Source organism: Cetorhinus maximus, chromosome 23 (genome assembly GCF_964194155.1).
Source record: "Cetorhinus maximus chromosome 23, sCetMax3.hap1.1, whole genome shotgun sequence".
NCBI lineage: Eukaryota > Metazoa > Chordata > Chondrichthyes > Lamniformes > Cetorhinidae > Cetorhinus > Cetorhinus maximus.
Genome location: NC_135901.1, coordinates 40875338 through 40902924, shown reverse-complemented (window position 1 = coordinate 40902924; position 27587 = coordinate 40875338). Strand labels below are relative to the sequence as shown.

At 42.0% G+C, this 27587-nt stretch overlaps 1 long non-coding RNA gene across 2 annotated transcripts; it reads right to left on the bottom strand.

Moving 5' to 3' along the window:
* Positions 1–11915: 11915 nt before the first annotated feature.
* Positions 11916–23450, bottom strand: LOC144698246 (uncharacterized). Of its 2 annotated transcripts, none has more exons than XR_013580469.1 (3): positions 22981–23450; positions 22160–22279; positions 11916–11992 (listed from the first exon to the last, which is right to left on the bottom strand). It is a non-coding gene; the product is annotated as an uncharacterized LOC144698246 (long non-coding RNA). The 2 variants fall into 2 exon arrangements; XR_013580470.1 differs by lacking the exon at positions 22981–23450 and adding an exon at positions 22779–22803.
* Between the last annotated feature and the right edge of the window lie 4137 nt (positions 23451–27587).

Here is a 27587-nt window from a genome sequence, read left to right as displayed (position 1 = left end):
TAGATCTAAGAGTTAAAGGAAACATTTGAATTTTTAAATAAACCAGGCTAGATTATTTTCGAAGGAATGGGGTGAAACGTGTCACCTAACCAGGTGAAGCTCAGAAAAAAGTATGTTTATTTTTCCCACAGATTACTGGTAAAATACGTACTATGAGAAATTTTGTTATGATTAGGGAAGTAAAGCCCAAAGGCACAGTGAAACAATGCGAGTTTCCATTCAAAAGGGAAACTATGTGTAAAGGAGCGACGGTTGTGTGTAAGGGTAGGCAATTTAAGATCTAATGAATGTGAGAAACCATCAACATCTACGCCTCAACATGCTGTCTACAAGGAACTGAATGTAAGGAAACTCTCTTTGAATTGGATTGTTCAGGGTATCATGATTCATTGTCTGGGTATTTTAAAACCCACGGGTCTTACTGATGCCTTAATAAAAGTGCAACTGGGAGTTAGATTAATTAGGGGCTATTGAAGTTATCATAATAGGAACATGTGGATCTATGTGTGATTTAAAGGTTTTTCTCAATTAATGAAGGTTTAATTTAGTGTGGTAAGAAACAAATAAGCCATGATATTCTTATTGTTACTGAATTACAAGCATGCAACTCGAAATGTATGCAAAACGCAGAACAAGTTGTGACAATTGTTTCACGTTTCCCTTTGGGACATGGGCAGCTCAGCATTCACCATCAGCAGTGCCATAACATAGTTGGAGGCCCTTTGCGGGATAAGTTTGAAATTCTTTGATTGGGTTGGAGTTGCTGAATCTTCAGGTTACCAGTATGAGAACCATTTTGAATTCATGAGTTGGTGTGAGCTTTTTTGAAGCAGTGAGGCTGCAATATGGCTTTGGAAGCTGCTCAGACATGTTTGGGGGTTGACGTTATCACTTCGGGCTGGTTTCCGTAAGTTAATGGAATTGGTGGAAAAATTACAATTGGGACAACCTGGATGGGCTAAAGAAGCAGATACAAGTTAAAGTATAGCACAGCACCTAAAGTTGGAAGTGATAACTGACAGTTGTGAGTCAAAGTTAGAGGCCTTCCATTCTGTTAGAAATGAAGAGGCTTGAATTTGAACAATCAAAGGAACTGAGAAAACCTGAATTGGAGGCAAACGAAAAGGAAAAAAAATTGGGAATGCAATAAAAAAGAAACTGGAACAGGATGTAGCAGAAAAAGAAAGGGAAAAAGGGAGATTATTTCCAAAAAATGAAAATGCGAAAACTTGATCTCCGAGGGAAAAGTTAGCAATGGAGGAGAGAATGAAGGAAAGAGGCTGAGAGTATCGGCTTAAAAAACTGTATTTCAAAGATGAGACAGCAGATGCTGAGGAAAGTTCTGAGGATGAAATAAAATCTTTAGAATAAAACGCAGTGGGGAGATTTTTATATTTTTACAAGCTCTTACAAAGTTTGAGGAAAGGGATGTGGAAGCTTTCTTCATTTAATTTAAGAGGATAGCTAAAGAGATGGAATTACCACAGGGAAACTAGGCATTGTTGTTACAATCCAGGTTGGTAGGTAGAGCACATGAGGTTTATGCTTCACTTACAGAAGAAATGTCGGTGAAATATTCAGTGGTTAAAAAAAAAGTTATATTGAGTACAAGCGAGTTGGTTCCTGAGGCATACAGGCAGAAATGTGAGAATGTGAGAAAATAGCCTGGGGAAACTTATATTTGGATTGGAATAGTAAAACAATGTATTTTTTATTGGTAGATACGAGCATTAAAAATAAAAAAGCAACATATTGCGCTCTTTGAGAGGTAATTCTATTAGAAGAACCTAAAGATTCAATTCGTTTGGTAGTGAACACTCATGAGGAGGACCAATGGATTGAAACGGTAAGACAAGCAGCAGAGAAAGCTGAAGATTAAGAGTTATTCCATAGAGCTAAACATTTATTCATCACCGTTTTAAATCAGACAAAGATAGAAAGTGGGGGGAGGCGAAATAAATGTGGGCCATTAGGTAAGAGAAGGCGTAGGTGGAAATTCACTGTTAGTTTATTTCAGGATAAAAAGAAAGGTGCGGAGGGTACAAGCAACATTATAAAATTGGTGTGGATTCATTGTAGCCAAGTTGAGCATACGAAATCTGTGTGCTGGAAATTGCAGGGAAAACCTGTTGGAATTATGTGTCCAAAAAATATTGTGGAAGTAAAAGTACTGTGGGTTCAGAGGTTCAGGAACAATAAAATGCAATGGTTTGTGTACACCTAAATCACGGACAAACAATGATATGTAAACAAGTGGGAATATGTTCACAAGTTACCCAAGAGAATTCGAACGATCAAGTTACAGAAATGTTTAAAGGTGTGTGTGAAGGGGAATTCGTCCCATGTGTACTGGGAGAAGTAGGTAAAAATGTTAGAATTTTAAGAGGCACAAGGGCTAGTGAATCCTTAATGTTTTGGGATAGTGACATTTGTTCTTCAGAGGGAGTATTGCAGGAACAGGTGATATTATTCGAGAGCATGGAGATGCTAAACCTATTCCATTGTTGAAGTTAAATTTAAAGAGTAAGTAGGAAGCAGGCGAGGTGATTGTTGGAGTCTTGGAAAAATGCCCATTGCAGGGGTTCAATTTATTGTGTGTAATGATATAGCTGGATCACAGGTTTGTATGAGGCCTATGATAGTGCAGCAGCCAATAAAAGCGTTTTCAACAGAGGTGATGCAGAAAGGGCATCCTGGATTGTTTCCAGGTTGCGTGATAACGAGATAACAGGCTCATAGCTTCAAACAATAACAGGAAATTCATAGGCACGGAAAAGCTGTGGAAATCCAATTAGAAAACATGTTGTATGATAACATTGTTCACGACGAAAGAACAAAGGGGAAATGAGCTGAAGTGTTTAACTCAATGATGTTGGTGAAGTTACAGGGAAAAAAGGATATGCAAATAGAACATTTATTTCAGACAGCTGACTCAGAAACAGAGGCAAAATGTGTTCCAGAATGTTATGGGTCGTGTTTTAATGAGAGAACGGAGGGTGCATCAACAAATGGGAGCTGGAGAGATGTGTATGAGATTGTAATGCCATTTGGATATAGAAATGAGTCTCTGAGGATAGCTCATGAAATTCCAAATGGGGGATGTTGAGGAATGAGAAACACAGGGGCGGAGATTAAAAGAACAAAAACAGAATTACCTCGAAAAACTCAGTAAGTCTGGCAGCATCGGCGGAGAAGAAAAGAGTTGATGTTTCGAGTCCTCATGACCCTTCAGCAGAACTGAGTAAAGTTAGGAGAGGGGTGAAATATAAGCTGGTTTAAGGTGGTGGGGGGGGGGGGGTGGGGGGTGGGGAAAGAAGTTGGGGGGTGTGGTGGTTGTACGGACAAGCAAGCAGTGATAGGAGCAGATAATCAAAGGATGTCACAGACAAAGGAACAAAGACGTGTAAAAGGTGGTGATATTATCTAAGAGAATGTGCTAATTAAGAATGGATGGCAGGACACTCAAGTTACAGCTCTAGTGGGGATGGGGTGGAAAGACTGACACGGCATTACAGTTATAGATTTAAAAATAATGGAAATAGGTGGGAAAAGAAAAATCTATATAAATTATTGGAAAAAAACAAAAGGAAGAGGGAAGAAAAGGAAAGGGGGTGGGGATGGGGGAGGGAGTTCAAGATCTAAAGTTGTTGAATTCAATATTCAGTCTGGAAGGCTGTAAAGTGCGTAGTCAGAAGATGAGGTGCTGTTCCTCCAGTTTGTGTTCGGCTTCACTGGAACAATGCAGCAAGCCAAGGACAGACACGTGGGCAAGAGAGCAGGGTGGAGTGTTAAAATGGCAAGCGACAGGGAGGTTTGGGTCTTTCTTGCGGACAGACCGCAGGTGTTCTGCAAAGCAGTCGCCCAGTTTACATTTGGTCTCTCCAATGTAGAGGAGACCGCATTGGGAGCAACGAAAGCAGTAGACTAAGTTAGGGGAAATGCAAGTGAAATGCTGCTTCACTTGAAAGGAGTGTTTGGGCCCTTGGATGGTGAGGAGAGCAGAAGTGAAGGGGCAGGTGTTGCATCTTCTGCGTGGGCAAGGGGAGGTGCCATAGGTGGGGGTTGAGGAGTAGGGGGTGATGGAGGCGTGGACCAGGGTGTCCCGGAGGGAACGATCCCTACGGAATGCCGCCAGGGGGGGTGAAGGGAAGATGTGTTTGGTGGTGGCATCATGCTGGAGTTGGCAGAAATGGCGGAGGATGATCCTTTGAATGCGGAAGCTGGTGGGGTGATAAGTGAGGACAAGGGGGACCCTATCATGTTTCTGGGCAGGAGGAGAAGGCATGAGGGCGGATGCGCGGGAGGTGGGCCGGACACGGTTGAGGGCCCTGTCAACGACCGTGGGTGGAAAACCTCGGTTAAGGAAGAAGGAGGACATGTCAGACGAACTGTTTTTGAAGGTAGCATCATCAGAACAGTTGTGACGGAGGCGAAGGAACTGAGAGAATGGGATGGAGTCCTTACAGGAAGCGGGGTGTGAGGAACTGTAGTCGAGGTAGCTGTGGGAGTCGGTAGGCTTGTAATGGATATTGGTGGACAGTCTATCACCAGAAATTGAGACAGAGAGGTCAAGGAAGGGAAGGGAAGTGTCAGAGATGGACCATGTGAAAATGATGGAGGGGTGGAGATTGGAAGCAAAATTAATAAATTTTTCCAGGTCCCGACGAGAGCATGAAGCAGCACCGAAGTAATCATCGATGTGCCGGAGAAAGAGCTGTGGGAGGGGGGCCGAAGTAGGACTGGAACAAGGAATGTTCCACATACCCCATAAAGAGACAGGCATAGCTGGGGCCCATGCGGGTACCCATCGCCACACCTTTTATTTGGAGGAAGTGAGAGGAGTTAAAGGAGAAATTGTTCAGTGTGAGAACAAGTTCAGCCAGACGGAGGAGAGTAGTGGTAAATAGGGATTGTTCGGGCCTCTGTTCAAGGAAGAAGCTAAGGGCCCTCAGACCATCCTGGTGGGGGATGGAGGTGTAGAGGGATTGGACGTCCATGGTGAAGAGGCAGCGGTTGGGGCCAGTGAACTGGAAATTGTTGATGTGACGTAAGGTGTCAGAGGAATCACAGAGGTAGGTGGGAAGGGACTGGACAAGGGGAGACAGAAGGGAGTCAAGATAACGAGAAATGAGTTCCGTGGGGCAGGAACAGGCTGACATGATCGGTCTGCCGGGTCAGTTCTGTTTGTGGATTTTGGGTAGGAGGTAGTAGCGGGCCGTCCGAGGTTGGGCGACTATCAGGTTGGAAGCTGTGGGAGGAAGATCTCCAGAAGAGATGAGGTCAGTGACAGTCCTGGAAACAATGGCTTGATGTTCAGTGGTGGGGTCATGGTCCAGGGAGAGGTAGGAGGAAATGTCTGCGAGTTGACGCTCAGCCTCTGCGAGGTAGAGGTCAGTGCACCAGACAACAAGAGCACCACCCTTGTCAGCGGGTTTGATGACAATGTTGAGGTTGGACCTGAAAGAACGGAGTGCAGTAAGTTCAGAGAGAGACAGATTAGAATGGGTGAGAGGAGCAGAGAAATTGACATGACTAATGTCACGCCGACAGTTCTCAATGAAAAGATCAAGAGAAGGTAAGAATCCAGAGGGAGAGGTCCAGGTGGAGGGACAATATTGGAGGAGGGTAAAAGGATCCGTTGAACGGGGAGAGGAATCCTGCCCAAAGAAGTGAGCACGGAGATGAAGACGGCAGAAGAAGAGTTCAGCATCGTGCCGAGCCCGAAATTCATTAAGATGAGGGCGTAAGGGTATGAAACTAAGTCCTTTGCTGAGCACTGAACGTTCAGCAACGGAGAAGGGAAGGTCAGGGGGTATAGTGAATATGCGACTGGGGCTGGGATTGGAAGATGGGGTGGGGACGGAGGGACAAGCAGGGGTGGATGGTCCTAGATGGGTGTTGGTGTCGATGAGTTGTTGGAGCTTGCGTTCCTTAGCACTTGAGAGAAAGAGAAAAAGTTTCTTGTTGAGGTGTCAGATGAAACGAAGAATAAAATGAAACTGGAGGCACACGCAACTTTGAAAAAGGGTGCGGCGGTGCTGCTGGAGGGAGAGGTCGATTGTGTTCATATGGCGGCGCATGGCACTGAGTGTGGATCTCAGAATGCGACGGGAACAGCAATCCGAGAAACGTTTTATGTCCCGGAGATACCTGTAATCCTGGGTGGGTTCGAAACAAGAGGGATGGAATTTCAGTTGAAATCCACGTGGGGTAAGTCGGAGATGGAGACAGTCACTGAGAAAGGAAATATGGCTGTGAAAGCGGGTTTTAATAAACACCTTGTTTAGAGATTAAAAGAACTTGTTTTGGCCTGGATTGCATAGGGCTGTACTCCAATTCTGTCGAACATTTAAACACATATCAGGTGATAGCGAAACCACAAGCAGTGATTAAGGCAACGCTTTAATTTCAATTCCATCCTTTGGAAAACATTTTACTAGGGCCATGATTGATCGTGCAGGACACCTCCCTAAGAATAATAGTGGAAATCAGTAATAAATGACAATAATGAATGTGTCTACCAGGTTTACCAACACCCAATTGCACCAAGCAATTTAACTTGGTAACTGACGTGAGTGATATAGGTGTTGGGCCATGCAGCTCCAAGAAGATGACAAAGGAACTGACAAATAGAATACTTTACTCAGAAGTTGAATACACACCGGGGAAGATATTCAGTGATTGAAAAGGAAACTTTGAGTTTTGGTGTTAGCGTTGCAGCATGTTGAGATCTACGTTGCAAGCAATTCTTCAGAAACAATTGTTTATACAGACCATAATCCTTTAAAGTTTCTGGACAAATTTCGAGAGCAAGGCTATTCAGATGGAGTTTATTACTGCAACTATTTAAATGACAGATTATGCATTTAGTATAAGATGGGTTAATAACAATGAAGCCATCTTTTTAAATTAAACGGTTAATTTTTTGAATGAGGTGGGGGAAGTCAGAAAGATGTAATAATGGTATTGGAATTTATTGTAAAATAGTGGTAGCCGTGTCGATTTGTGCCTGTTTGTGTGCCTCTGTAAGCCTTAATTGAATTAAAGGCAGCTGGCCTGAACGCTTTGATATGTCAGGAGAAAACTTAGGTTTGAGATGTTGAGTAGATAGTTGTAAGACGTAAGGGAAACATTTGAATTTTTAGATAAACCTGACTTGATTGTTTTCAAAGGAGGGGTAAAACGTGTTACCTAGTCAGGTGAGGTTTAGAAAATGTCGGTTTATTTTTCCCAAAGATTATTGGGAAAATTAGTATTATGAGATTGTGTTTATGGTCAGTGAGGTAAAGTCCAAAGACATAGTGAAACAATGGGAATTTGCATTCAAAGGAGGAAAAATGGAGAAAAAAGAATGAATGCGGGAGGCATTTTAAGACCTAACGAATGTGAAAAGCTTTCAGCACCTACGCCTCAAGCTGCTGTCTACAAAAAATCTCAGGTTAAGGAAACTCACTTTGAATTGGATTGTTCAGGGTATCATGTTTATTTGCCTGGGCCCTTTATTGCCTATGTGCCTTACCATTGCCTTAACGAACGTGTAACAAGGATTTAGGATAATTAGGGGTTTAGGCATTATCAGAACATCAATTTGTAGATCTATGCATGAGTTTTAAATTTAGACAGCAGCTTGAAGCGTAGATGCTGAAGGCTTTTCACATTCCTTAGTTCTTAAAATGCCTCCCACATTCGTTCTGTTTTCCCCTTTTTCCTCCTTTGAATGCAAATTCCCATTGTTTCACTATGTCTTTGGTCTTTACCTCACTGAGTAATAAACAAAATCTCATAAACAGTTATTAATAACTGTTATAACTTTTATTGGTTTTAAAAATGTAAACAATGTTAACATAATGGAATTGGCGGAGAAGCCTCTTACATTGAAGCTAAGCAAATTCCATCAGAAATTTGATGGCTACATGCATAGGCATCCATATACTTGGAGCATAATTTACTTGTTAAAAAAAGAAACAATTAATTTCATTGCACATTTCCTACCTGTGAAAATACAAGTCAGCTCTTTCTAATCATTTAAAATATCTCTAAGTGCAAAAATGCCACTATTCCTTCTTCATATGTTCCAATAAGAGATTTCAGACAGCAAATCTTAGATAAGACATCCTACAAAACAGCCTCTTCCCCTTTCTATATACCTATATACCTATCTGCCTATCTACCAACAGACCGACCAATCTCTGTCTCCATCTCGTTCACTCGTTCTCTCTATACCTTTATCCATAGTTCTCTCGCTCTCTCACATTCTCTGTGAGCTGAGCCTTGAAGAAAGATTGTTGATTCTCTGTCTTGGAAACAAATAATCTTTGTCGTTTGTTTGGATGGTTAATTCGTGTTTGTCATTTCCAGAGGGCACTAGACATTTGCTTATGTCAATTCCCATCAGTCTATTCAATATTTTATCGAACATCGCTTGTGTAATTTTCAACCTCCTTTGCTGTAGTAACTTGCGGTCCAAACCTTTGACCAATTATCTGACGATGATATTTTCCCATAATGGTTCGTGCAAAATTCGTGTGGCATCAAGGAGCCCTCGCAAAACTGGAGTCAAGGGGAATCAGGAGAGAAATTCTCCGTTGGTTGGAGTTACACCTGGCACAAATGAAGATGGTTGTGGTTGTTGGAGGTCAATTATCTTAGTTGCATGGCATCATTGCAGGAGCTCCTCAGGGTAGTGTCCTCTGCCCAAACACCTTAAGCTACTACATCAATGACCTTCCTTCCATCAGAAGGCCAGAAGTGGTGTTGTTCGCTGATGATAGCACAACGTCCAGCATCATTCATGAGACCTCAGATACAGAAGCATTCATGTCCGCATACAGAAAGACGTGGACAACATCCAGGCTTGGGCTGACAAGCGGCAAGTAACATTCGCGCCACACAAGTGCCAGGCAATGACCATCACTAACAATAGAGGATCTCACGAATATCCATGTAATTTAATTACATTACTATCGCTGAATCCCCCAGTAGCAACACCCCGGGGTTACCATTGAGCAGAAACTGACCTGGACTGGCATATAAATACTATGATTACAAGAGCAGACCTGGGGCTAGGAACCCTGCGGCGAATAATTCACTTCCTGACTGCCAAAGCCGGTCCACCCTCTACAAGGCACAAGTCCAGATGATCATTTTTGTTGAAAATACAAACAACTTAGCACGTTTATCTTCCACATCGAATGCCATCTCTAATTGTTGCTGCCATTTTTGCAATTATGTCTATCTGTCTCCCAATTTCCTATAAAAATGGAGATGTGTTTGCAGTTTCCAATCTAAGGGGGCAATCCCTGAACGGAGGGAGCTTGGGAAAATTGTAGCCAAATTACGTATTATTTAATCACCTTCTTAAACATGAGCATTGGATAAAACCATCAGACCTGGGGAATTGTTATTGTTTAGAGACACCGTCTTTTATAATATTCTTTCCTTTCTTACCTTTACGTTATCAGTTCAAGTCTTTAATATATATTCGTGATGATCCTGGAATGTCAGCTGTACGATTTTCTTCCTATTCTGTTGGGATGTAAAAAGTAATTGTGTAAGCAGCCTGCCATATGCTTATTTTCGGTTGCAATATTACTCGCCTCTGTATTTTAAAAGGCTCACATTTCTGACATAAATAAAGTATAAAATACGAACACACCCAGCCCCACTCCCACCTCGCAAGGTGCTTTTCTTCTTTGTTAATATATCCTTAGAGTTGCTCCTGTCTAGCTTTAATCAGTCAGCGAGGCAGAGAGTTAGAGGGGGAGGGGTAGATTGAGAGGCAAAGAGATAGATAGAGAGACTGATAGAGATAGAGAGAGATAGGTGAAGAGAGAGACACAGAGAGCGTGAGATACCAGCAGATTTCAGGAAGACACAGACAAATTCATGAAACTTGTAGACATAAGGGAAAAACACAATAATGCAAATAAGTGCCAAGTGCTGCAGTTCAGGAATTAAAATCGAGAGTATAATTTAAATTCAACTATTTTGACGGGGTCCCACGGGAGATGTCCCTGGGCGTGTAGAAGTTACGAGACGTTGCTAATCCCTTTGAAAATGTGTATTGGATGATTGGTTTTGGATAAGCAGCATTAACGTTGAAAAAAATAATCAGACTGACTTGATTTTGATCTTTACAATTATGTTGTTTGGCCTCAACTGGATCATGGTTCACTATTCTGGGTACCGCCCTTTTGGAGGGATGTCATGAACCTGAGGCGGTGGGGGGAGTCGGGGAGGGGAAAAGGGTTACTAGGACGATGCCAGGGAGAATAATAGAGATATTTCAAAAGTTAGAATTGAAGTTGGACTTTCTCTTCTTATAGCAATTAGTGGGACCGCTAATAGAGGCATTCAAACTTTTGAGAGGTTTTGATAAAGCAGGTAGGGATAAATTATATCTTCTGTCAAGTGGATCGGTAATCGGAGGTCACACATTGAAAATAATTTTCAAAATAAAGAAAGGAGAACTTTACTTTCTCACCGGCAGTTGCTGAGACCCGGAAGACATGAACTGTAAGGGTGATGGAATAATATTTTGATAGAATATTTGTTTTTAAATGAAATGGGCACGTACCAAGGGAGGACGACATTGCAGGGTCATTAGAGCAGAACTGGGATGAATTGTTAAAATGGAGTGCTCTTTCAAACAGCAAGCATGGGCATGGCGGTCTGAGTGACCTCCTGTTGTGCTGTAATTTCTATCCTTCAAAGAATCCATTCTGCTATTGAATATTTCTCGCTTTCTGAAATAATTGTAAGACTTTTCCGGGTTTAGGTCCATAGCAATAATATTTTTAACTTGCAACTTTCTTTCGTTTTTCCCTGTTGCAGTTCTTATCATCCCCTTCACCTTCCTTTGTCTCATTTTTGTCTCCTCCAGCCCCGTTGATGTAGGTTATTCCTTTATCTTTATGTGACCGATAGAGCGCTCCGAGGAAAGAATGGATTGATAGCTGAGACTGGGATTGATACAAGAATACGGGGAGAACATGGACAGTGCCATCACTGCTAAAATGACGCAGCATTATGAGGAAAAGCCTGAACAGCAGGAGGAGGTTGAGATTAATACGGGGCCCGGGGGTAAATGAGGACCGTATGGATTAGTCTGGTATTCATAGGGATTTTGTAAAAGTTGGGCAGTGCAATTGAAGCCACGTTGATAAGTTCCTCAGTGTAGTGTCCTAGGCCCAACCACCTTCAGCTGCTTCATCAATAACCTTCCTTTCATCATAAGAAGTGGGGATGTTCGCTGATGGCTGCACAATCCTCAACCCTATTCGTGACTCCTCAGATACTGAAGCAGTCCATGTCCAAATGCAATAAGATCTGGACAATATCCAGGCTTGGGCTGACAAGTGGCAAGTAACATTCGCGCCACACAAGTGCCAGGCAATGACCATCACTAACAATAGAAGATCTCACGAATATCCAAGTAATTTAATGGCATTACTATCGCTGAATCCCCCAGTAGCAACACCCCGGGGTTACCATTGAGCAGAAACTGAACTGCACTGGCATGTAAATACTGCGATTACAAGAGCAGACCTGGGGCTAGGAACCCTGCGGTGGATAATTCAGTTCCTGACTGCCAAAGCCGGTCCACTCTCTACAAGGCACAAGTTTTGTTCAAAATACAAACAACTTATCTTCCAGAATGAATGCCACCTCTAATTGTTCCTGCCATTTTTGCAATTATGTCTATCTGTCTCCCAATTTCCTATAAAAATGGAGATGCGTTTGCAGTTTCCAATCTAAGGGGGCGATCCCTGAATGGAGGGAGCTTTGGAAAATTGTAGCCAAATTACGTATTATTTAATCACCTTCTTAAATAAGAGCTTTGAATAAAACCATTAGACCTGGGGAATTGTTATTGTTTAGAGACATCGTCTTTTATAATATTCTTTCCTTTCTTACCTTTACGTTATCAGTTCAAGTCTTTGATATATTCGTGATGATCCTGGAATGTCAGCTGTACGATTTTCTTCCTATTCTGTTGGGATGTAAAAAGTAATTGTGTAAGCAGCCTGCCATATGCTTATTTTCGGTTGCAATACTACTCGCCTCTGTATTTTAAAAGGCTCACATTTTTGACATAAATAAAGTATAAAATACGAACACACCCAGCCCCACTCCCACCTCGCAAGGTGCTTTTCTTCTTTGTTAATATATCCTTAGAGTTGCTCCTGTCTAGCTTTAATCAGTCAGCGAGGCAGAGAGTTAGAGGGGGAGGGGTAGATTAAGAGGCAAAGAGATAGATAGAGAGACTGATAGAGATAGAGAGAGATAGGTGAAGAGAGAGACACAGAGAGCGTGAGATACCAGCAGATTTCAGGAAAACACAGACAAATTCTTGAAACTTGTAGACATATGGGAAAAACACAATAATGCAAATAAGTGCCAAGTGCTGCAGTTCAGGAATTAAAATCGAGAGTATAATTTAAATTCAACTATTTTGACGGGGTCCCACGGGAGATGTCCCTGGGCGTGTAGAAGTTACGAGACGTTGCTAATCCCTTTGAAAATGTGTATTGGATGATTGGTTTTGGATAAGCAGCATTAACGTTGAAAAAAATAATCAGACTGACTTGATTTTGATCTTTACAATTATGTTGTTTGGCCTCAACTGGATCATGGTTCACTATTCTGGGTACCGCCCTTTTGGAGGGATGTCATGAACCTGAGGCGGTGGGGGCAGTCGGGGAGGAGAAAAGTGTTACTAGGAAGATGCCAGGGAGAATAATGGAGGTAGTTCAAAAGTTAGAATTGAAGTTTGACTTTCTCTTCTTATAGCAATTAGTGGGACCACTAATAGAGGCATTCAAACTTTTGAGAGGTTTTGATAAAGCAGGTAGGGATAAATTATATCTTCTGTCAAGTGGATCGGTAATCGGAGGTCACACATTGAAATTAATTTTCAAAATAAAGAAAGGAGAACTTTACTTTCTCACTGGCAGTTGCTGAGACCCGGAAGACATGAACTGTAAGGATGGTGGAATAATATTTTGTTAGAATATTTGTTTTTAAATGAAATGGGCACGTACTAAGGGAGGGCGAAATTGCAGGGTCATTAGAGCAGAACTGGGATGAATTGTTAAAATGGACAGCTCTTTCAAACAGCAAGCATGGGCATGACGGGCTGAATGACCTCCTGTTGTGCTGTAATTTCTATCCTTCAAAGAATCCATTCTGCATTTGAATATTTCTCGCCTTCTGAAATAATTGTAAGATCTTTCCGGGTTTAGGTCCATAGCAATAATATTTTTAACTTGCAATTTTCTTTCGTGCTTCCCTGTTGCCGTTATTATCATCCCATTCACCTTCCTTTGTCTCAATTTTGTCTCCTCCAGCCCCGTTGATGTAGGTTATTCCTTTATCTTTATGTGACCGATAGAGCGCTCCGAGGAAAGAATGGATTGATAGCTGAGACTGGGATTGATACAAGAATATGGGGAGAACATGGACAGTGCTATTACTGCTAAAATTACGCAGCATTATGAGGAAAAGCTTGAACAGCAGGAGGAGGTTGAGATTTATACGGGGTCCGGGGGTAAAGGAGGATCGTATGGATTAGTCTGGTATTCATAGGGATTTTGTATAAGTTGGGCATTGCAATTGAAGCCACGTTGATAAGTTCCTCAGGGTAGTGTCCTAGGTCCAACCATCTTCAGCTCCTTCATCAATAACCCTCCTTTCATCATAAGAAGTGGGGATGTTCGCTGATGGCTGCACAATCCTCAACACTATTCGTGACTCCTCAGATACTGAAGCAGTCCATGTCCAAATGCAATCAGATCTGGACAATATTCAGGCTGGGGCTGACAAGTGGCAAGTAACACTCACAACATACAAGTGCCAGGCAATAACCATCTCCAACAAGAGAGAATCTAATCATCACCCCTTGGCATTCGATGGCATTACCATCACTGAACCCCTCCTCTTTCAACATCCTAGGGGTTACTATTGACCAGGAACTGAACTGCACTAACCAGGTAAATGCTGTGGCTGCAAGTGCAGGTCAGGGGCCAGGAAGTTGCGGCAAGTAACTCATCTCCTGACTACCGAAAGACTGTCCACTATCTACAAGGCACAAGTTAGGAGTGTGGTGGAAGATTCTCTCCACTTGCCTGGATGAGCGCAGTTCCCACAATATTTAAGAAGTTTGACACCATCCAGGGCAATGATTGGCCCCCCATCAACAAACATTCAACCCTTCCACCACCAACGCAAAGTGACAGCAATGTGTAGCATTTACAAAATACACTGCAGGGTCACACCAAGGCTCATTGGACAGCACCTTCCAAACCTAAACTCCTGGAACTCCCTCCCTGACAGCACTATGATTGCACCTACACCACAGGGACTGCAGCAGTTCAACAAGGAGGCTTACTTCCTCCATCTCAAAGGCAATTAGGGATGGGAAGTAAATGCTGGCCTTGCCAGTGACACACACATCTCATGAATTAATTTTTAAAAATCTGAGAGAAGAGAGGGTAAGTAGACGATATTTTGAATTGATATATGTATATGGGGAGAGACATTGCCATTAGGATTATTTTGGGATTTATACAGGACTATGTGGATATTGTTTTAGTTTTAGTTTCGGATTGTTACAGGATTATGGGGAGAGTGGAAAGTGATGTGATTTCATGATTATTACGGGCTATGTGGCAAACAGCACAGTGTGATTCATTGAGAATTGGAGACGATCTATTGGAGAGATCATGGGCAGCAGGGAGAGATTTTGATTGTCAGAAGAAAATGGCTAAAGATCGAACTGGTGACATTAGTGTGGGACTGAGATCGAGCCAGCGGGGCAATGCGCTTATATTTGCATAAACAGGAGGCTACGGGGATGTCGTGTGCTTTTGAATTTTTTTCAGGATTGATGCAGACGTATGGAACGGCCTTGTCGATGAGTTTGTTTCTGGATTGATCGCGATCACTGAAGCAAGAACAAGTCAAGGGGATTAATTTAGGACTGTTACCTGGCTATGAGGAGAATGTGAGAAGCGAAATGCAAACTGGGTTGATAGAGGACACAAGGAGTGGGTGTTAGTTTTATTAACCTACTGGGCTAAGGAGATACAGCGAGGCTGTGGGGTTGCCTTGTGACTGATACAAGGCTATGACAGACCGATGGTTAAAGCCTTTAATGTGGAATGATACGGACTATGGAAAGTGAGCAGGGCCTTTGTGATTTGCTTACGATTGTTACCTGACTATGGAGAGAGAATAAACGGTGTGTTTAGTTTGTGATTGATGCATGATTACAGGAAAATTGCTATTCAGTGAGAATAGTTAGAGGAATGATACAAGACCACAGGAGCAGTGGCATCCCTGAATAACGGTACAGCACAATGGAAAGAGAATGGTGTTGCTCGAGAATTGTGGAATACAATAGAGAGAGAGAGAGAATGAGAATGCTGCTGGGCAATGTTAAAGGCCGGGACAGTGAGATTAACTTCAGATTTGTGCAGGCGGGACAGTGAACGTATCATGGAATTCATACTGGGAAACGGGGAGCGTCAGGGAGCAATGTGACGAGTTTTGAATTGATACAAACCTATAGGGTAGGACGTGGCAGTGAATGTAGTTTCGGGTTAGCACAGGGCCATTGGCAGAGTGTGTGTCACTGGATCAGTGCTGAATTGGTACCGAATTATGGAGTAGAGACATTTCAGGAAAATTAATAAATGATTTCGACAGGGACAGTTGGGGATACTTTTCCTTTGATACATATGAAGATAAGAACTGGAGTTGGCCATTCAATCTTTAGAGTCTTTGCAGCCATTCGAGATCATACCTGATATGTACGAAAAAACCTGCATACATGTTTTGGCCAAAGAGACAAAAATGCAATCTCTCGCGAGAAAAAAAAGTACAATTGATCTTAGATTTTAAATTATTAACTGAGCTAGCTGGTATTGCTGTTTTTGGGAGAGAGTTCATCACCTCTACCACAATTTTCACAAAAAACGTTTCTGACCAATACCAAATGTCATGTCCACTTTTTTGCACATGTCCCCATCTGCAGAAAACAAAATTGTTTACCGTTATCTGGTTTGTCCAGTAAGTTAAAAAACAATCAATTTACCCCTTGCCCCTTTCTGTTCCACTGTATACAAAATCAGTTTATAGAATTTTGCTCATGTTGCAAAACTGTAAGGGCTGTTAACATTCAGGTGAATCTGCAATGCGCTTCATCTATGGTCAATATATTTATCATTCTTGGCCATTTCAAAGGGCCTTACGCAGTGCTCCAGATGTATTCGTGGAAGGGATTTATGTTGCTGCAGCAAAACATGCAGTCTTTATAGTCTAGTTGTGCTGTGATTAAAGGCTATTTTTCATTGCCATTTGTTGTTTCTTTTCACGCATGACTACGAGATTTTAGTGATCTGTGTACAGGCTTCCTTAAATCTTTTGGGAGTCACACTTCCTAGAATTTCTTCACTTCAGAACTACTGGGAGGATTTTTTTTATACTTCCAAAATACCTGCACTCGCATTTGCCGAAGCTCGAATTTATCTACCACAGTTTCTCTCATTCACATGAACGATCAATGCCCCTTTGCAATTCTATACTATATCTACTATACTTACTATGTATGGCTGGCAATTGTGTTATTAAAATGAGGTGCATAGATAGGGTAGACACGAAGGAAAGTTTGCCCTTGCTGGAGGGATCAATAACTAGGAGGCATAGATTTAAGGTGAGGGACAGGAGGTTTAGAGGGGATGTGTGGAAGGATTTTTTCACGCAGAGGGTGGTGTGAATCTGGAACTCACTGCCTGAAAGGGTGGTAGAGGCAGAAACCCTCATAACATTTAAGAAGTATTTGGATGTGCACTTGCGATGCCATGGCATACAAGGCTATGGGCCTAGTGCTGAAAATGGGATTAGAACAGTTAGGTACTTGTTTGACCGGCGCAGAGTCGATTGGTCAAAGGGCCTTTTTCTGTGCTGTAGACCTCTATTACTCTATGTCCCTAAAATGATAATGCATATGGTGAATAGTTGAGACCCAGAAAAGAGGTCACGTCCACTGAAATCGGAGTACACATCCGTTAGGCCTGCATTCTGACTTCGACTGCCTCACTAATGTCCTAAAATAAGGTCAACAACTTCACTTTAATTTCACTGACATTAATATTAGCCTGAAAGATTTTTTTTTTCTCTCATGTGCATTTAAACATTTTGTAATGTATTCCAGAAAGCCAGATAAACATTATCAATAGGCATTATTCTGTCCAGTCCGTCAGCTGTTTCCAATCGTCTGTATTAAAATTGTGGTTTAGTAGTGTAGTAATTGAGTATTGCTGAAAAAAAGAGACATGCTATTGTTTGGAGTAAGAGATAGTTTAAGTAATTTACGTTTTTATTTTGGTTGTTAGGAATGATTTTTAACTTCAATGTTTAAGTTTGACTTGTATTTCTGTATCTGTGCGTTAAGAAAAGGTCAACTTTAGTTTTAGTTTCATTTTAAAAGGTCCTTGCATTTCTAGTGAGAGTTTTAAGACTGTTGCAGGTAAGTTAAACAAACAAAGGTAAACAAACTAGGCTGCTGACTAGCCATAGGTGTCAAGAGATGCCGGTCCCTCCCACAAACACAAACACAGGAGATTTGCAAACAACCGTTTGATTTCGAAGCTGTTGGAGTTAAGTTGGCTTTGAAAGTAGCTGCCAGGAGAGACGGGAGCAAAGGGAACAGATAGCCAGTCCCAAGTTAAAGAAAACAAAAATAAAATCGAGGGGTTTGGAACAGGAGAAAGTCCCAAGCAACATTCCAGTCAAAGGAATGTCAGGAACCTGGAAAAGGTTATGTTAAGTTAAGAGTAAATGGCAGAAGGAAAGGCTCCAACCCTCAGGCTTAAAGAGGCAAAAGCTGCAGGAAGTAGATTTAAAGCTTGAACAGCTTGCAAGAGGCTAGAAGGTCCAAAGAGACGGCTGAAGGTCTGTACCTCTTTGCTATGGGCATGTGAAGCAGCGGTGCACTGCTGACAGCTGAGTCGCTCACAGAGGGTGTGTGGAAGAAAACTTGAAAGCATGTGGTGACCCAGTGGAGAGGAATATCGGAAGGAGAGCTCAAAATACTGGAGGTGAAATATTGTAAAAGGCGTCTGACAGAAAGCCTTGGTTTGAGAGAAGATTCCAAAGCGAGTTTTTCGAGAGTGGAGATTGGAAGCCCTCGTTTTGAAAGAGGGGGTTTGGTGAGACCAGTTGGCTCACGGAATAACAAATGCGTTGGGGCAGTTGAGGAGAGATCCATAACACCTGACTGGAGTGGCATCTATCACTTGGTTTCAGAGTGTTGTGTGTCTGACCACAGGTCGCCTATTGAATTACATGGATTGTGTACCTACTTGTGTTAGCCTTACAAATCTGTATAAATCTATAAATGTATAGTTGTGGGTGCAGTATTGTAATAAATTTTATCTTTTCTTGTTTAATAAATGTTTTATTGTTTTGTTAAAAGTTCATTAGCTGACTCAGGTGACTCTGTTCAGTAGCTGTTGTCTACGTATCTAAACAAACAAATGAAAGTCAGGATTGATCAAGTTGGGTTCCATCCTGAGATCATCCATGTCCAGGGGTAACCTCGGCTGGGATCATAACACTATCAAAGCTTTTAATCTTACACTCATCAGGACAGAGGTCCGGCGAGAGAGAGGAGGGGAGGGGGAAGAGTGAGAGGGTGAGAGACCAGAGGGAAGGGGTGTTAGATTACTTTGCAACGCCAAGGACAGTGGAATGACTTACTGGTAGTTCTGGGGCTATGGGAAGCGAGTGGAGTAACTGATTAGTTTGGGATTGTTATAGCACTATGGGAAGAGAGCAGGACATTGGGATTTATCTGTGAATGCTGCTGGGCTATCGAGAAGAGAGCAGCAGCAGGAAGAGTTTGGAAATGATACGAGGCTAATGGAATAACACAGGGCAATGGAATTATTCTGGGAACGTACACAGGTATACGGTGTGAATGTGGGGCAGTGGAATTACTTTGTAAGTGATACAGGGATAAGGGGGCATGGTGGGGCAATGGGATTAGTTTTGGAATTGATGCAGGGCTATGGGGAGGACTGGAGTATTGTGATCTGCAGGAGAGATTAAGGGTTATTAAGAGGTAAGCAAAAAGTTGAAGTTTATGCCCTAATGATATCAGGCAGGGCCTTATTGAATGATGCAGCCATTCTGGCCTATTTCTGTTCCAGTTATGATATTATGACTGAAATCAGTTTTGGCTGATATGGAGCTGCGGGGACAGGGAGGCGTAGTGGAGTTGGTTTGGCATTGATGCAGCGCTGCGGGGAGAGACAGACAGTAGGGTTAGTTTGTATTTGATACAAGCTATGAACGGAAAGTGGAATATTGAAATTATTTTGACATTGTTGCAGGAGGGAAAGGAAAAGTATTGGAATCGTTTGCAGATTGTTACCGGGCTACAGAATAAAAGTGGAACACTGGGATTGGTTTGAGTTTGATCAAAGGCTATGGGGAGAGACCGTGGCAGTGGGATTATTTGACATTGATACAGGGCTATGAGGAGATTGTGGCCCAGAAGGATTAGTTTGAGATTGATAAATCGTTGTGTGCAGAGAGGGGGATAGTAGGAGTATGTTGGGGATTGATAGACAGTTATGGAAAGTGTCCTATTAGTTGGGAACTGATGCAAGATGACGGATAGGGAGTGGGGAAGTAGGATATTTTGTACTTGATACAAGGTGTTGGGGAAGGAGCGAAGCATTTGATTAACTTGGGATATATTCAGGGCCACTGAGAGAGACTGCGCAATTGAGATTAGTTGTGTAATCACATAGAGCTTCGTTGTGAAGGCGGAGCAGCGAGATTGGTTTAGAAATTATCCAGATAATGAAACGAGCATTGAGATTGGTTTGGCAATGATAGCGGATCAAGACCAGGGAGCAGGAAAGGCAAATTACTTTTGGGTTTGATGAGTTATAGAGGGGAAGTGAACAATTTCTGGATAGGTGCAGGGCTCCGGGGATGCAGTCTTGTGGTGGGATTGGTCTGTGATTTTTGTAGAGCTACCGGGACAGCGCAGGGTAGTGAGATTTATCTATGAAAGTTACGAGCGCGCAGGAGTAAAATTAGTTTGGAAATTGTACAGGACTGCATTAGAGAGAGAAAGGTAGTGTGGTAATTTTGGATTGATAGAGGAAAATGCAGGGAGTGTGTCGCATTTGGGATGAGTTTGAGATTGATGTAGAGGAGGGGAGGGAGAGACCGGTGGAATGAATTTGGGATTGATACATTTCTATTGGGAGAGATAGGGGCACTGGGACATTTTTGGCATTTAGCGAGAGATTGAAACATTGTGATGAATTTAGCAGTGATGAAACTCTATTGGGTGAACACAAAGCAGTGTGGTTAGTTTAGAAATGCAACAGCGCTCTGGGGAGGGAGCAAATATTTTAATTAGCTTGGGGATGATACGGAGTCAAGGGTAGGCGCAAGGAAAACATTATTTTGGAAGTGATGTAGTGCTAAGGGGAGGGAATGGGGGAGTGGGATTACTTCGGGATAGGGCCAGGGCCACGGAAAAGGAGTGCAGTAATGGCATTAGTTTGGGATTGATATTTAGCTCCGATGAGAAAGCAGAGAAGTGGGTTTCACCTGGGAATGCCTACGGATAAGTTCAGAACAGTAATATTAGTTTATAAATGATAAAAGGCTAACGGAAGAACGCAGAACAACGGGATTTGATTAAATTGATGTACGTATATGGGAGAGACTATTGCACTTTGGGTCGACAAAAGAGTTAAGAGTTAACGTGGGCAAGCAGGAACGGGCAGTTATTGTCACAATCATATCAGCCATCATCTTGTTGAATGGTGGAGCAAACTAGAGGGGCCAAATGGCCTATTCGTGTTCCTATTTCTTATGACATTATGATTTGGATTAGTTCAGGTTGATACAGGGGTGTGGGGAGAGATCGGAATAGTGGAATTGGTTTTTCATTGATGCAGGGCTGCAGAGACAGGCAGCAGTAAGTTTGTGATTGAATAAGGTTTATCGGGAGAGACTGGGGCAGTAAGATTACTTTGACAGTGATATGTGGAGATAGAGTGACTGGAGGACGAATTTGGGACTGGGAGAGGGCTATGGGGATAGGGTGGGGCAGTTGGTTTAGTTTGGGATGGTTCCAGTACTATGGAGGCTTGGAGAAGCAGTGGGATGACATTGGGTGTGATATAGATCTATGGGTGGAGACCAATACTGTGCGATTATTATGGCGTAGGCACAGGGCTATGGGGAGCCCGGGGGCAATGGAACCATTTTGGCTTTGGCACAGGGCAATAGGGATAGAGCAGGAAAGTGTATCTATTTAGCATTGATACAGGGCTATTGGGAGAGCGCAGGGCACTAAGGCTATTTTGGCGTTGGTACAGGATTTTGGGGCAAGTGCAACACAGTTGGATTAGTTTGGCATTGATATAGAGTGACGGCGAGGGAGTGGGACAGTGAGCTATTTTGTAATTTATACAAGGATATGGAGAGACAGTGAAGCCTTGGGATTGGTTTAGCATATATACAGGGACACGGAGAGTAGAGAGAGGTATTGGGGTTAGCTTAGTAATGATAGAAGGTTTTGGGGTGAAGACGGGCCAGAAAGGTTAGTTCAAGAATGTTACTGGGCTATGGTGAGGGACCGGACGTCGAGATTAATTCATGAATTGATACACAGCTATTAGGAATTCACGGGACAATGGGATTTGTTTGTGAATAGATACAGGGCTATGGGAGGTAGCAGAGCAGTGCAATGGGTACGCATTTTGTCATTGTTGAGAATAGTTAATAACATTTTTTCCGACTGCATTGTGTTTATGTTGGCAGCAATTAATGGTTTCTCAGTCAGTTTCCTGTTTTGCTGAACAGTGAGTAACCATGGAAACCGTTCACCGCCACTATCAGTAGCAGGCAGATTTCCTCAGCAGCCTCTCTGTATTTCTCAAAACTCCCAGTATCAGAAAGGAAGCGATTAATCATTCTATATCAATCCGAGACATTTAACGGCTACGTTGTGCATTATAACAGCGAATCAGAAAAAATAAAACTGTTTCATAAAATTGCTGATGAGAATGTGGACGATGTGAATTGATAATATTACTGAGACATGTGTGGGTTTATACTGAACCTGCAGCGTTCCACTGTCTCCAATGTATTCCAAAGCTGCATCTCGCACAATCTGACATTTCATTTCCTAAATCATTGCTGCCCGGTCTAGTTCACTGCCTTTGCTGGGCATGGGTTTACTCTGCGGTGGGGAGAACAAAGTGCATCAGGTAATAGTTTTGCCCAGCAAATTCTTTCTGACTGACAGTGTCGCATTGACATTCCTCGAAGAACAAAGACAGGCCTGTCTAAGTTTCGAGTTCAACCATAACATCCAATGCAACCCATTCAGCAGGGGATAGAAACACCTCCGAAACATATGAGATGTTGCGAGAATCAGCATCAGCATCAGCATCATCATTATCATCTTATTATTGTTAGCATTATGATTATCAATAAGATTCTCTCTATAACAATAATTATTATTAACAAAATGAAAATCATCATCATTATCATTAAAATTATTATCATTATCGCTACCCTATCATTAATATAATCATTGTTGTTATTATTCTTGTTATATTTCCCATTACTAACATTATTATTATCATGGTCATTCTCATTGACAATAAAATTAATATTATGATTATCATAATCATGATCAGTATTATCAGTATTGTTAAAGTTAACATTGTCATTACCATTCTTGTTATGTTTCATATTATTGTGCACACGACCAGCTCGGGCCAGAACACGGAAACACCTGCCGTGAACAAGAAACTGTAACTTCACCGGTGCTGCGATAAGTTGTTAAGCTTTACAGGACATTTCACAATTATCGACTGTAAAATTGCGACCATTTTTCACCACACTGACATATGAGAGAAATTATTTTATTTTTACCGTGTTCCTGGTATTCCGCAGTCATCAATTATTTACGTTCGCCCCGCTTGTGCTCACTGGCTGGAGAAATGGCCCAACATTTGTCTGGTGAAAGTAAGCCGCACTTTGCTGGCACCTGCCGGCGCCGGCTTGTTATTACAGTTCATAAACAGGTTGGTGCGCCTCTGGCGGGTGGAATAGTTGTTGCCCATTACAATCTCCAATCACGCAGGAGGAACAGGTAAATTCATGAAGCCCGGGAAACTCGGAGGCTTTTTCAAGCGCCCTCCAGCGGCGTAAGTTACGCTTGGCCAGACAAAGAAATGGAAAGCAAGGTGGAGTTTGATACGAAGAAGCGGTATGACACAGTCTTACATACGATTTAAAGCACTCAAATAGACCAATTGGGTAAACAGCTCTGAGCTACTGTTTATGATTCCCATAAAGCTCTTCGACTTTACTTCATCTCACTGTTTCAACAGATCCTCTATTCCTTTCTCGCTCAGTTGTCTACCTATAATCCCTTTAACGACACCCCCTTCTATTCGTCTCAATTACATCTTGTGGCAACACGTTTCGCACTGTTATCAGTCTCTGGCTGTATCTGATTCTCCTGAATACTCTATAGGACTTGAAAATGGCTGTCTAATGATTTAAGCCTTCGTTTCGAAAAGTTTACTTGAACAAAAATTGGAATCATATCTTTATATCTACTCTTCCTAATTTTAAACTTAAAGTCAGGGCAGTTCACCTTAGTCTCCTCACGAAAGCAAAGTTTCAGAGTGTTTGCATACTTATCCAGAAATAAACCTGAGAGTTTTATCAATTGTTTTCAGTCACTGTTCGAGAATGAAAAATAATTACAAGTGTTGCTGAATAAGAGGTATGCTTTCGAAGTTGTCCGTCTTGCCCTCATCAGGATAACTGCACCACTTAAACCAGCAGTAAATACACTTACAAGTTAACTTGCATGAGAAGAGCTGCTGATTGGTTAGGAATTGTGCTCTGATTGGTAGAGCAGTTGCCATGGGTGATGCAGCAGAGGAAAGGTAACTGTTAACTACCAAGCTTCTTGTTTCACATTCAAACCAGGCAGGTCGACTCTGATTGTTAAGGCATCGTCATGGGGAATGAACCTGGGAATCGCGGTGCCCCAAGCTTATTCATTGTTTGGAAATGGCGTTATTCGTACACATGCTACTTCACTCTGCAAAGGACAGGGCCTGTGTGTGAATATATGTGGATTCTAACATGCGTCACTGAGCCAGATTGCGAACCCGACTGACAATCTTAAATTGGCTTTCAGTGCAATTCTTAGCACAATCAGGATTGTTTAGCAAGTGTTGTTCAATCGCGGAATCACATATAATGTTGGACAGGATATTTTGAGTTTTGCAAGCTCGGGCTAGCTGGGTACAGTCAGTACTTTGCCTGCTGCGACAATCCAAAGGAACAGGCTGTTTGATATGAACCTCCAATCATTGGGAAGTACTGCCTACATGCCTGGCTTAAACAGGCACTGAAATTAATCAGTTCTGTTGAAGGGTCATGAGGACTCGAAACGTCAACTCTTTTCTTCTCCGCCGATGCTGCCAGACCTGCTGAGTTTTTTCCAGGTAATTCTGTTTTTGTACTGAAATTAATACTGTTTTATAGTGTCTATAGTGATTTAACTACCTACCAATTCATCTATCTATCTATTTATCTCTATTATCTATCTCTATATCTGTTTGTCTGTTTCTTTGCTTCTTTATTGATGTAATGCTAAATGTTACCTTGATAAGTAGGGCCAGCCCAAACTGGCAGTGACCCTTTTGAAATGTTCCTGTTCACAATCAAGGCAATCATGCTGATTTAGCTGTTGTCAACTCCGAATGTAAAAGTGCAGAACTAAGACTATGTATACTGCACATATAAACAGTCAGCTTTGAGCCTGTCAGCACAGAATGTAGCAATGCCGAAATGAACCAATGCACAGTGTGTACGTTCAACTGCGGCTGTCAAAACTGAAATTACATTTACTTAACTGTTCCTGTCCACAGCAAGTATAACTCTGCTGAAATTCCCTATTCCAAGCTGAAAGAACATTTGCTGAATACGATCTTTTCTCGTTGAAATTACCAGCCCAATGTATACATTGAATATAACTGAACTAATCTGACGTTGCCCTGGCTTTAATGAATACAGTCTTACTGAATTGTACCTGCACACTCTGAACTTATCCATTCTGAAGTCAGCCTGTCCACTGCCCTCCATCGCCTGGATTTACCATCCCACCAAAGTCAATGGGCTTTTGACGGGCTCGTCGCAGTTTTCGACCCCGCCCCACTGCCACGGGGGCGTAAGATTCCGCCCAATATAACCACCTTGAAATTACCGTATCAAAATTGAAAGCACCAACGCTGAACTGAGGATGTTTTCAGGAAGATATAATTTTTTTTGTAATGTTATTTGGAATTAATTTTAAAGTAGAGTAAGAGTGGGGTCTGAGTCTTTCTATGTGTGTCTGTCCGTGTGTGTTCGACTTAATTGAATTAGAGGCAGCTGGGTGGAAGTCCTTGATGTAAGTAGAGAAGCTCGATTTGAAATGCTAAATCGGTGAACATGGGTGAAGTTGTAGAATGTGAGGTGTAAAGGGAACATTTGCATTTTAAAATAAACTGGAGTAGCGTGAATTCAAAAGAGGGAGTGAAATATTTCACCTAGCCAGCAGAAGTTAAGAAACAGTGTGTTTATTTTATCCCATGGATTGTTGGTAAAATTAGCATTACGATACATTTTGATTATTAGAGAGGTAATCCCCAAGATATAGTGAAACAATGGGAATTTGCATTCAAATGGGAAAATATGTATAAAGAAGAGAAAGCGGTGTGCAAGGGGAGGTATTCTAAGATCTAACAAGCGCGAAAAGCCTCCAGGCTCTAAGCCTTAATTTGCTGCCTGCACGAAGTGAAGTGAAGGAACCCACTTTGAATTCGACTGTTTAGGGCACAACTTGCCTGGGTCTTTTAAAAGCGATGTGTTTTACTGTTAACGAAGGTATAACTGGGAGTTCGATTAATTAGTGGAGCTATTATTGTACTAATTTATAGACCTATGTATGTGCTTAAAATTATTTCCTTTATTAATAAATGTTTAATTTCGTTTTGTGAAAACCCTTTAAGCCTCGATGCAAGTTCCACAGAATGATTTTTTTTTTGTTTGTTTTAAAGCAGCAAAATTTTAAGAGATGCAGCACGGGGCTCGAAATCCACGACACTAAAACGAAGTGTCTCATGATCTAGCGACAGAGCAAAGTGGGGGTGTGAGATAGAAACCTTCATATCCCAACACATATGGAGACAAACGCTGTTTTCCACCTGGAGCCTCAGTTTGTTCCGAATTTCAATGTGTGGAAGATAATCGACCTACAAAAGCCCCAAGGTTCAAATGCATTCCTCTCAATCATCAATAACATCATTCACATCTTCCACTTCTTAGCTGCACCTCCTTCCAAACATTTCAAACTCTCCCTTGCAACTTTCATCCTGATATTTTTTTCTCTACCATTTTAACTTGAAGCTGCACAACTAATGTGAATAAAGTTTGTGCTGGTAAAAATGTATTCACCTCTCGGGGAACTGAGTTACATTGACACACACAGAGGAACACACACACAGACATATACACCGAGAGTGAGAGAGGCTTTGTCTCTAAGTAGACACAGAGTTAAAGCCAGGAATAATGAGAAGCGGGGAACCCCAATGGATTTGGGCTCCATCAACTAAACCAATCGGCCACAACAACTGGCCCTGCGCACAGGTCAATGTCGATGGTATAAAATCATAAATGTCTACAGCAGAGGAGGATGACATTCGGCCCGTCGTGTCCATGCCGGCTAGTGGCAAAGGAATTCAGCTAATTTTATAAGCTCGCATTTTCCCCACTGCAGTTCATATTTCTCTTGTCTCTCCTCATTCTTTCTATTAAAATTTAACATGGCAGGCATCTTTTTTGACAGTGAGCTGGCACTTTTTGCATCTTTTGCGTTTGTAGTTGTATGTTCAGTGAATGTAATATCTCACAGTCGCATTACATTTCCTCTTCACCATTTCACAAAATAAACATTCAGCAAAGTGAGTGTATCTTTCTGCTGGCAGCGGGTGATTGGAGAGTGCGGGGCCGGAATATTGCTGCGTTTGTGCTTTTCCCTGTCTCACTCACTGTGGAGCTGAGGAAGAGAGAATAATTGATGGGTTTGTTTGAATGCAATAACTTCACATGTTTCTAATGAATTAGATGTAATTACATAGTCGTTCATTGTTTTTATTGTGTTTGGAATGAACATTCATAACAAAAACATTGGTGTGGGAACTCACTGGGTAAGGGTAGAGTTTGCAACGTTTGTGGGATTTTTTTTGAAGTTCAAGTAGCCAATGACAACCCAGAACTGTGTGACAATGAATGCTGATGGAGAGAAAACAGTGCAAACTCCGTTTCTGGGTAGCCTCGAACCACCAACCTTCTGGCTGATAGACAACGCGATGACCAATTGCACCACAGAGACTGATACAAGCTTCACCTGCAAGGTATCCTAAACGTGGGTGTCTGCGAGTTAAAGATTCAGATTGCCACTTCCGGAATTACCA